The following is a 13,131-nucleotide window of genomic DNA, read 5'->3' as shown; positions in this document are numbered from 1 at the left end:
CTTTTATTTTCAAAATACCCGCCGACTGTGTCATTCAATGATGGTTTGAAATAAAATCGGGTTTGATGTACACCTTATTTCTGAAGAATCATGTAAACGTTTGACAAAGCCTGTGTTAATCAAAGTCTTTTACGAGCGTCTTGATGATTACGATGTCGTATCCAGTTTAAGGAAGAAGTTTATCACACTTCGCGGGTTCTATCAAGTTATCAAGAAGCAAGAATGTCATTTCAAAACATTAATAGACGGTTTATTTAAATCCATTGATGATAAAAACAAGCAAGTTCTTGAAATGGGAGTTAAAGCATTGACAACCTAAATACACCAGATGCACATTGAACTGTGGAGCATGTGTCCAAATAGTTGGGGTAAGTTTTGGGACGTTGTCTTGATATAAACTTTCTGTTGAAATTTATTAGTGTTTAGCACTTTTATGTTTTTTTTCTTTTAAAGATGTTTGCATTCTAGATTAATTTAATCACATATGGTACATAACTTTAATCACATATGGTACATAACAAGTTGAGGTAAAATTCGCGGCAAAATTTTATTTTACAATGAATCGTGTCTAACTATATCAGGGACATAAAATGATGATTAAAATATTTTAGATACGAGTCCATGTCTATTTGGTTGAATAAAATGAGGCTGGGATTCCTGCAGAATTAAAAGAGTTGGTATAAAATACTGACAAGCAAAGTGACAGCTATATTGGAGTTGCACATATCCTGTGGAAAGGTAAGGATAGAAAGAAGTGGACAATTGAATACTTTAGTGCAAAATGGACAAAGAACGATACTTTTGTTATTTATTTTTATCTTTTAAGAAAAAACTCTTAAAATATTTGTATCTTCATTTCGAAAAGAAAACAATCTCATGTAAATAGTGGTTTTTTTCTACTTTACTACATGAATTTGATTAGCTATTAAAGTATCATAAAGTAAATTTTTTTTGCAGATTGATTTCTTGGCAGACACCCAGCGATTTGTGACGAGTTCAGAAGACTTTCATGAGAACTTGGTTTAGTGTTGTACCGATAATCGGAAAACATCGATTGTCGACGAAAAAATGCTACCGATTCCGATGATCGATTATAATTTTTCATAATCGATCATCGGAAACATACTGATACTTTTAATGAAGTACATTCCTAAATTTAATTATCTATTTCTAGTTTAAAATATATTTATTCTTAATGAAAGAAAATTGGCATGTGCTCCTAATACTTGCCAACTAGCATGAAGCTCATAATATTTATAACTTGTTCGCCCACGTGGCGAATTTAAAATTTGCAGGACAATTCCAGTCCCCTTACTGAAAACAGACGCTTTTCCCAATGTTTTTTTTTTCTTTAAAACTTCCAATCAATTAAAAAAATAAAAGTAACATTGTCCTATTGTTCGTAAATACCCTACATCTAATCCATTACCAGTTCTACATGACTTGTGAAATCTTGAAAAGATTGTCTTTTCTTCTAATCCGAATTTCCTACTTTCCTCTGTGTATCGGTTGTACGTGGTAGATATGCAATTAAATTATTTCCAGTTACTCAGTTTTATGAAATTGAAGTGTTATTAGGCTTCTACTTATTCCAGATAAGTTTCAAAAATATTTAGATTAAAAAAAAAATATATCTTATTCATGTGATGGTATAATCTAATGACCAGAAAAAGGGGATTAGAATATAACCTTGCAAAAGAGGATAGTAAAATCATTAATTAAATTCAATTTCATTTCCTATTATGAAATATTTATGTGAAATTTATTTGACAAAGTAATTTAAACTTCAATTTTTATTTTAAACAAATGCACAAGTGTATTTTATATCTAGACTTTAATCAATTGACCCAGTGATATATTCAAAGTGTTAAAAAATCATAGAGATTGCTGATTTAGCTGTAGGCTTCAAAATTTGAAACATTAGGAGCCCACGTGGCTAGCGGAAATTTTAGTTAAGTTTAAACCATTCATGACATTGTATGTAGAAATTAAGTTAAGGAATAACTTTCTTATTTTTCGAATTCATGAAGTGATCAATGGATTGGCTTGTGTGATAATTTGCATAAACGCCGAAGGCGTTTATGCATAAAATTATCACACAAGCCAATCCATTGATCATCTTCATGAATTTGAAAAATCTGACAGTTATTCCTTATATTTACATGCCTTGATTCCGCCAATCCACGGGCTCCGAGCCTGCTTCTCTCTAGGTGTTGTCCCGCCCTGCACGTGGTTTTTTTTGGAACCGCGCCAAGACATTCATGAAGAAATCAATTACATTTACAATTGCTAATTTTATCTCGGACAAAGACATTGGAAATGTAAATATTATGAAATAAGCAAAACAACAACGAAAACATTAAAATTACATATTTTATATATTTATGTAAAAGAAATAAATTTAAAATAAATGCACAAGTCTGCTTTTTATACACCAATCTATGACATCCGATTATAATCGGTAAAATCACATCGGAAGTAGTAACCGATTCCAACCGATGATCGATTATGAAAATTAACCGATGTCCAATCACTAACTTGGTTGTTGTTCATCAAAAAGTTCAGCTGACAAATTTCCATTCAAAACCTCAAGAATGTGTTATCCCTTTATACTAAGATAGCATTGTCAAGTTAGCTATCAACCCCGCTGCTTTTTTTTAACTTCTGTTAAATCCTAATATATATGTAGCTTAAAACATTTGTCATCATGACTTTTATAAATTTTATACAATAGTTAGATGATCACTTGAAGACCTGTGTAAAATTTTAAGCAGTGTTGTTTTTTCTGTCATCTGCGTTTAAGGCCACACCAATTTCTAATATAGTTCGTCGGATTCGCCGCTTCTATTTATTACAAATGCAAATTATAATATTTAAAAAAAAGTCCGCGCGCGCTTCCAAAAAAATCCGACTACAATTTTTTTTCTCGACTTTTTGCAACAAACACACGAGAACTTGTATGACAGATGGGTGGGATTTATAGTGAGATTGAAGCAGTGTGTAAAGTTTTGCACCATGTCTGTTTAAAACTGTTCATGTGTACCAGGGGTGTGCAATTAACATCCCCTGACGCCCAGGGCTAACACTTTTGGGGGTCGGGAAAGTGCTTTTCTGCAAGGAGGTAGCCCGTCGGGCTAGTAAAAAATATAACTACACACGCAATACATGAAAAGCACAACCGGTATTTTAAATCGTTTTTGGCTATAAAATTCCCAACCAGTTTATATTTTCCAGAGAACAATACTCCTACTGTCAATAAATCTCCATAATCTTATCCGTTTTGCAGAACTACCTGACTTATTTACTTCCAAAAACGATCGTTTTTTCCTAATCCGAATTTCCTCTATTCCTCCGTTTATGGTAAATACACTGTACATGCAGCTATATCTTTAAATTATTTACGATCACTCAATCAACTGAAAGATAAGCGTTTTGTGACTCACATAAAATACATTTCTTTTGTTTTGAATGATTTAAGATGAAAACAAAATGAATTTAATTTCATTCTAAATGAGCTAGTGCAATGATCAGAGAAAGGGAAGATAATTTATTGGAGTTCATTTTAATTTTATTTCATAATATTTAAACATGACTGAATTTGAGATTGAGAATTAAAACTTTGACATTAAAAAGAATGACCTCAGTACCCTGACTTTTATCAGCAATTAATTTCTTTTTCAACATTATTTTATAGTTCAATTATTTTAATTTTTGCCCCTGTATTTGGGCTAGTAACTTTGCATTTGCCACTAGCCTGTGGGCTAGTACTTGATATTTCTAATTGCACAACACTGTGTACTATAGTTAAAACAATGGGTACAAAGTTGTTTCATACACAGCAATAGAAATGGAAGCAGAGGAGATGTTTGAAAACATTACATTTATGAACGTAAAGTCTTTGAAATTTGACACATTTTTACTTATTAAAAAAAATCCCAAAAAAGTTAAGAATGATAAGTTCATGTGGTATGCAAAGGAGATGGGTGAACATGACGAGAGATAAGCCCATAGTGCAACAAACATGAAGGTGAAAAATCAAATCTCAATATTATCAAAATTTCCTTTATATTTCATCTAACATTAAAGTATACTTCATGTAAAATCTCTACAACTGCACAAATCTTATGAAAATTGAAGTTATTTGCCTATAAAATATAATACACACACGAAAGAGGACAAAACGAGTCATTTTTTCACACTATAACACTATTTTTCGTCACCAGTGGGTCTTCTCTCCATTTTTTTGAAAGGTAATCCTAAAAGTTTGAATAAAAACTTACATATTTTGGTTTTCAAAATTATGGAGCAATGACCCACTATACCTAAAAATTATAAGTTTATGACATAACTTTCGTATCTTTTTGAGAAATACTTGAAGTCCCTTAAGTCAATGGTCATATCACAAACATGATTTAAATGCCACTCTTCATCAGGACTTGTGTAGCGTAGTGGTTAGCGTGCTAGTCTCAATACAGAATGCAACCTCAGATTTTTATTGCCAAGGTTCGAACCCAATGGATACCACATTATTTTTCTTTTTAAAGAATAAATTTTAACCAAATATTTTCCTTAGAACTTCTTGTTTATCGTGATTACAAAAATCAATGATGAGAACTTTACTCTAAATACTAAAATAACAATTTGAATATGATTTTTATATATCTGAAGCTTGTAGGTTTTTTGCACGCTAAGTTCACCCATCTCCTTATATCTATCTTTATTTTTTAGGTTCCACGCATTTTGAAATAACACTTTATTAGAAAATATATATGTATAAATTATATTCGCTCGCCTCATAATTTTGAAACCCAAAATAAAAAATAATATTAATAAAAAACTTCGCTCGCTCGCCTCACTTTTTATTTTTGAAAATCCGAAGAACTATTTTACAAATTGGTATGGCCTATCCAACATTATTGTTGCTGTATAACAAATGTAAATTATAATATTATATTGATTTGCTTTCATACTAGAAAAAAAATTGCAAGTGTGATTAACCACAGTAGGATAACTCATGCAGTTGTATTTAAAATCCTAATATAGGCCTTTTAAGTGCCGCTAGGGGTCGGTGTTATGAACGATAACTCACTGCTGAAACTTGTTTAGAGCAGGCTCGGGGTATCTACTATCTAACTGTTTAAACGCAAGGCAGTTTTTAGCATTTCTCAGGTGTTTCTTTGCTTTCAGTAGAATCTAGCGGTTTTAAAATTTAGCACCAATGTTAAACTTATTTACTTTATAGTTGCGGACTACGGTTTACTGCATATAATTAAAATTTTTAATTAAAATAAAAAAGTGAAATCTACCCTCCTTCTCAGTTCTAACCTATTTAAATTTTTATACTCGGTCGTTCCCCTTCGTGCTTAGTAACACAAATAAGATAATCAATTGTTGCATTTACTTGTAAATATGTATATATTTACATAGGAAGCGAAAAAGCGCGAACAAAAAAAACATGACATTAAATTTTCTTCTTCATAATAATCGTCAAAGAGAGTTAAACTGTTGAATATAGTCTGTTCCCTATTCATTTGACCCTGTTATTTCAGGTAGAGAGAAGGCATTCTCTTTTTGTGAACAAAACAATGTAAGGAACCCTTTTGTGTATATAACAATACCAATGCTGAAGCAGCCTATATGTCATTCCTATAAACGATAACTCGTAAATCGGCACTAAGTTGGTCATTTTTCACACTTGAGTTACCTGTCCTAAAACACAACATCGGAAAAGTCAAGTATAAATGATTAAACTTTTTAATGAGGTAATTAAAAGTATGCACAAGTTATTATCTTTTTTGATAATTTTATGTACCTATAAATCTATCTATACAGTGTTTTTTACCACATGTGCAACTTAAAAAATTAGTTGAAAGGCCTACCTAATACATTGTAAACAAAATTATATTGTGTTTGCTTTCGTTTTTCTACATTTAAATGAAAAAAAAAATTCATACCAATTTTTGGTTTTATTTTTATTATGGCCCCGACTCGACAAATTTTGATCTTTTATTTTTATTTTTATTTCGTCCCCCTCGACCCAATTTTTTCTGAAAAATTCCCGTTAAACAGAAAATAAAAAAAACTCTGGCCTTATTTACTTCGAATATTTGTCAAATAAAACACGATTAGAAGTTCAAATTTCGGTGGATAGGATGCACTTGTTGCATACTCAGGGTGGACATTGAATTTTCATGTTTAGTTAAGATTAACACAAATTCTAGTGGGAAATTATATTATTTTCAATCTGTGTTTTCGCTCTAACAGCCTTTGGTGCAAAACAAATATCGTTACTAATCAACAAACATGGCATTTTATGAGAGTGTAAAATTAAAGAAAAATAAATTGCTCATGGAATCCCAATCTTATATTTTAATAAAAATATCAATTATTGCCTAAATTGGGTCAATTTACTACCTATGTACTGGAATTATTTGCATTAAATGCATAACTGGAAATCGATCTCTTTTGATTGTTATACACAACTGCTGCTGTTCTTGTGAAGAATTTGACGACTTTTCCTATGTTTTCCTATATAAAACCCTAATTACCCATTGTGACCCAAATCTACCCTGGGGTCATCTTTTGAACAAACTTGAATTTACACTACCCAAGGATGCTTCCCTATAAATTTCATATAAACAATCACAGCTCTGCTGTTCTGTAGAGTATGATTTTTTTTTCTATGTTATCCTTCTAAAAGCTTTGCTCGCCCATTATGGCCCCACCCTTACCTCAGAGGTCATGATTTAAACAACTTGTATTTACACTATCTGAGGATGCTTTCATATATCTATGGCTGTGCTGTTCATGAGAACATCAAGCTCCCACCAAAACCTCTTGTGGCATGATTTGAATAAATTTGAATCCACACTATCAGAGAATGCTTTCATTTAATTATTACAAATCATGGCTTTGCTGTTGTTGAGAAGAAGAGATTTTTCCTACGTATTCCTCCTATGTTAAACTTTGACACCCCATTGTGACCCAAGGTTACAATGCACTTTGAAAATAACACTCTTCATAAACTAGAAATATGTCCATAGGACAAGAATGCCTCACCGAGGATGTATTAGTAAAGCAACATGAAAATTTGTATGTGTATAAAATTTGATCAGATTATCTTGAATAGTGATGCAGCTGAATTGCTTGTTTGGAAAATATAGGTCAGATCCAGCATCAGAAGCAAGTCTGGTAGTGTCCAAGTTTGGTTCAGGAAGGGCTTATAGTTTCTTGGGGATGAAAATGTACGTCAGATCCAGCATCCGAAGCAAGTCTGGTAGTGTCCATCCTTAGATACATCATCCATGCAAGTTTAGTCCAAGTAGGGCATATAATTCCTTAGGAATGGACCTGCTCCAAAAACTTAAATCTGGTCAGTCATCTGGTAAATGTAGGTCAGATCCAGCATCCAAAGCAAGTCTGGTAGTGTTCATCCCGAAATGCATCATCCATGCAAGTTTGTATCAACATGTGAAGTTTGATAAATCCATCTTGAATGGTATGTTTAAAACTGAGCTAAACACTAATTTAACAAAAGTGAGGTCAAGGTCAAAGGAAAGGCAGGGTTCTCCATCATTTAAAATGTTACTGTGTTGCAGAGTTTACGCGAAGCCCTAAAATTTCGCAGTATTTTCGCGATTAAAATTGCAACTGAAACTAATTCATAATAATAACAAAAGATTACATGCACACACTTTTAAAAAATCGGTAATTCTTTACACAAATGGTATGGTCGTATATATTGATGGTAAAAACACATGTTCTGAAAAGCAGAGGAAATTCTGGTCGATACAGTCGAAGTACTTAACATTTTTGAGAGTAAATTTGCCGTGAGCTAGTATTAGTCAGTTTTCTAAATCGCATTACCGAATTACACAAAAAAGAAACTTCAGAACAGTAAACTACTTTTAGGAGTTCCTTATTTGAACATGTTGAAAATTTTAAGCAATTTATTTACATAAATTGAACAACTTCGGTACGATTTTATGGTTCACTTACAGGACTAAGAGTAGAGCAGTGGTTCTTTAGAAAAGACAAGTTTAAATATTTAAAAAAAATAATTTAAATATTTAAATGCAACTACCAATTAACCATTACATGGAAGTGTGAAAACAAATTATTTATCTTTGTTCCTTCATGCGTGAAGTCCGGCGGGGGTCTAGGAGATAATTGATTATGCCAGGAGAAGCCCTAATAATTAAGTGCTCCGCCGTTAAGTATTGAAAGCCGGTAGAATTGTTTGATTAAAATCTCATAAAGTAAGAGTGAATTTATGTTTAGATTTTCTAATTATCACATATTTTACTGTGTCGGAAAAAAATTTTACTGTGTCGCAAGCATTAAATTTGAATGGTTACTGTGTTGGAGAAAATTTTTCTGTGTCGGGAGCAACACAGTAAAACAGCTCATGGAGAACCCTGGGAAAGGTCAAGGTAAAAAAATGTTGATGCAGTTGCATAGCTCTCATGAATATCTATCAGCATATGAAGTTTGATGAAAATATCTTGGATGGTTTCTTTGAAACTTAGCTTTGAGCAGAGCTAAACACAAAGTGTGATGGAAGGACAGAAGGACGGAAGGACGGAAGACGGACATGACAAACACTATATGCCCCGGCCATATTCATGGCGGGGCATAAAAATTTAAAGTGCGTTAAAGGACAAAGGACCAACACATTTAGATTTTTTTTTTCAAAAGTGCCTTAATATCAACCATATTGGTGTACTTTGAAAACAAGAGGCCCATGGGCCACATCGCTCACCAAGGACTAAGCACTAAGGCTAGGAAAAAGTAGAAAATGTTTTTTTATTGTAAAGTTTAAATCCAAAAGTAGTCCCATGACCAATCATGGATTTGCTATGTTTTAGAAAACGATTTTCAAAGAATTTTCAATATATATCTTTGAAAACTTTGGTCAGCAATTTTGGCCCCAACCTCCCCCCAGGGTTATGATTTGAACAAACTTGAATCTACACTACCTGGACATGCTTCCATATAAATATGATGAATTATGGCTTTGTCATTCCTGAGAAGAAGATTTTGAAAGAATTTTCCTATATATTTCTATTTAAAACTTTGGTCGGCCATTTTGGCCCCGCCCTACCCCCGGGGGTCATGATTTGAACAAACTTGAATCTACACTATCTGAGCATGCTTCCATATAAATATGAATTATGGCTTTGTCATTCGTGAGAAAAAGATTTTTAAAGAATTTTCCTATATATTTCTATGTAAAACTTTGGTCTGTCATTTTGACCCCACCCTACCCCCGGGGGTCATGATTTGAATAAACTTGAATCTACACCACCTGAGGATGTTTCTCCATAAGTTTCATCTTTCCTGGCCCAGTGGCTCTTGAGAAGATTTTTAAAATATGTCACCAAATTTTCATTTATTATACAATTATAGACTCTTTTAGTGTTGAATATGGTTTGTTATTCACCAGAAAAATGTTCCTATTGACCGAGGCAAAGCCGAGGTCAATATGGATATTTTTCTGGTGAATAACAAACCATATTCAACACCAAAAGAGTCCATAATTGTTTTATTATATAGTCGGGATTTGAAGAGATAAGACATTGAAGGCTGTTTGACGACACTATTTTCATTTGCAATCTTCCATTCTTGAAAATGAATAAAAATCTCCAGATTACTTTTTGTAACTTCCGTGTTTGTCCATTCTGAATTTCGCTATGTGTAAGACGTCCAAATGTTAAAAAATATTCCTGAAATAGGTTTGAATGATTGTTTTCCTGTTCAGATACGTAGCTTGCTGTGGCCGTTGCAACCAATGTTTACGACGTTGTTCGATGTTTTGATTGTGATGTTACAATGCCGTTGCAGGCGCATTGACCCTCCAGTGAATACGGCCTAAAATCCAGTGAATATGTAGTGTTATGAACTGTTTGCGTTTTTATAGATTATATAAGGACTATAAATAGACTATATAATAATCCCAATTATCTCCCCTTGAATGAGGGCGTGGCCCTCTATTTGAATAAACTTGAATCCCCTTTACCCAAGGATGCTTTGTGGCAAGTTTGGTTGAAATTGGCCCAGCAGTTCTTAAGAAGAAATAAATAATGTGAAAAGTTTACAGACAGACAGATAGCTAGAGAAAAGCTCACTTGAGCTTTCAGCTCAGGTGAGCTAAAAAATGTGTATGACGTTTTCAGTATTCTTGCAAATCCCAGGCACTCCACTTTTTTGCAAAGATATAAATGATATACAGCATATGCATTGGAAATTTGGATTTACCTTTAGAATGGTTTATCTCCCCACAACTTTCAATTAAATATTTTACCGACCTTCTAGTCGTCTTCTTGTTTTCAATGAGAGTAAATAAATACATGTTCATTAATAAAATGTTTTTTGAAAGATATACAATTGCAGAAAATTAAATTCTCTCCATTACTAAAATCAAAGTCCAGAAATTTTGTTTGATAGAACACATTTTTTTTTCCAAAGTCTTTCAAAATGTTTTGATTTTGGTCCAATTTTAAAGTAAATTGAAATATTTTCGCAAAGTGCATTTCCATACCCACCTACCCCCAAGGGTATTATTTGAACAAACTTGAAACTACACTACCAGAGGATGCTTTCGAACAACTGTGACTAATCATGGCTTTGCTGATCTTAAGAAGATTATTAAAGATTTTTCCTATGTATTCTATTCCTATCTTTAACTTTCAATTGATACCCTATAGTGGCCTCACCCTCAACTCAGTGGTCTTCATTAAACAAGAGACCCATGGGCCTTATAGGTCACCTGAGCATCATGCAACAACTTTTATGTGATTGAATTTTCTTCATGATTTAAGCTAGATGCTATGGCATTCACAATTTGAAAGAGACACCATTGCTCATCATAACTATACACTTTTTTCAAAATTTATTTCCCAGACTTATACACTTAGCAATTGCTTACTTTTGTTACTTAATACCCATAGGCAGGGTAGGGGACAAAAATGCATTTCAACTAATCAGTAATATTCAGCAATAATCAGTAGTGTCCCTAACACTGTGACATAAGCCCCTGACCCTAGGTCCACAGATTGCACAATTTTTCGAAAAGGCACCCTTAAAATTGCTTAATTATCAAACTAGAAATAGGTCCATAGTACATGAATGCCCAGCCAAGGATATATTAGTTAAGCAACATGAAAATTTGTATGTGTATAAAATTTGCTCAATGGTAGTGTCCATCCCTAGATGCATCATCCATGCAAGTTTGGTTCAGGTAGGGTTTATAGTTACTTGGGAATGAATCAACATCAGGACCAAGTTTGGTAGTGTCCATCCCTAGATACATCATCCCAGAATCAGAAAAGAATCAGAAAATTTTTATTTTGAGTCGGATTTTTATAACAGAAACATAAGCTCTGTAGAGCTTTTGACCGACATCCATGCAAGTGTCATTCAGGTAGGGCTTACAGTTACTAAGGAATAAAAATAAAGGTCAGATCCAGTATCCGAAGCAAGTCTGGTAGTGTCCATTCCTAGATGCATCATCCATGCAAGTTTGGTTCAGGGAGGGCTTATAGTTACTTGGGAATGAATCAACATCCGAAGCAAGTTTGGTAGTGTCCAATCCCTAGATACATCATCCATCCAAGTGTCATTCAGGTAGGGTTTACAGTTACTAAGGAATAAAAATAAAGGTCAGATCCAGCATCCGAAGCATGTCTGGTAGTGTCTATCCCTAGATGCTTCATCCATGCAAGTTTGGTTCAGGTAGGGCTTATAGTTACTTGTGAATGAAAATATAGGTCAGATCCAGCATCTGAAGCAAGTCTGGTAGTGTCCATCTCTAGATGCATCATCCATGCAAGTTTGGTCCAAGAAGGGCTAATAGTCCCTTAGGGATGGACCTGCTCCAAAAACTTTCACATAGTCACTCTTCTGAAAAATGTAGGTCAGATCCAGCATCTGAAGCAAGTTTTGTAGTGTCCATCCGTAGATGCATCATCCATGCAAGTTTGGTTTGAGTAGGGCTTATAGTTCCTTAGGGATGGATCTGCTCCAAAAACTTTAACCTGGTCACTCATCTGGAAAATGTCAGATCCAGCATCCAAAGCAAGTCTGGTAGTGTTCATCCCTAGATGCATCATCAGTGCAAGTTTGTATTAACATGTGAAGTTTGATAACAACATCTGGAATGGTATATTTACAACTGAGCTAAACACTAATTTAAGAAAAGTGAGGTCAAGGTCAAAGGAAACGTCAAGGTCAAAAAATGTTGATGCAGTTGCATAGCGCTAATCAATATCTATCAGCATATGAAGTTTGATGAAAATATCTTGGATAGTTTCTTTGAAACTTAGCTTTGAACAGAGCTAAATGCAAAGTGTGATGGAAGGACGGACATGACAAACACTATATGCCCCGGGCACATTCATGGCGGGGCATAAAAATCATGTTTGATTAATACAAAGGAGGAGATTTTTGAAAATTTTCTTCTCTGCTCCCCTGAATATTAAGCAGATGAACTACCTATGTAGTTATGATGAACAAGGGTCCTTTCTCCAGAATTGTACTATTACTATTACTATTATTATTATTATTATTATTACTATTACTATTTTTATCAATTAATTCATGTTCAGTATGTAAGTAGGGCCCCCCGATACCCCTGTCTCTGGGGCCTTGAAATTCACAATTCTGGAGAAAGGGCCCTTGTTCATCATAACTACATAGGTAGTTCATCTGCCTAATACCCAGGGGAGCAGAGAAGAAAATTTTCAAAGATTTAATATACTTTCACTATGTAATCATTTAGAGCCCTGTCCTAGTAACCATCAAACCCCTGACCCTGGGGTCATGAAATCCACAATTCAAGGCACTCTTCCCCATCATAACTACTGTATTACGGGTATTTTTACGTGCTGCTATTTACTAATTTTTACGAGTTTTATAAATCGGATTCCATAACATTTAAACGCGTAAAATTTCACATAATTTATGAAACGGCTCGTGTTAATTTTCAACATCGTATGTGTAAAAGTAATGCTAATTGCAATTAAGCTCACTCCCTGGAAACTATATAATTAGTACTGTTGGTATTTTGAGCAAATTAAGTCAATCATCAATTAGAATCATAAAGGTAAATCTTAATTAACTTGTAAAAATTGT

This window comes from Saccostrea cucullata, unplaced genomic scaffold (assembly GCF_032062105.1).
Source record: "Saccostrea cucullata isolate Sc308-1 unplaced genomic scaffold, CSIRO_AGI_Scuc_v1 ctg17118, whole genome shotgun sequence".
Classification (NCBI taxonomy): Eukaryota; Metazoa; Mollusca; class Bivalvia; order Ostreida; family Ostreidae; genus Saccostrea; species Saccostrea cuccullata.
This window is presented reverse-complemented; position numbering follows the sequence as displayed.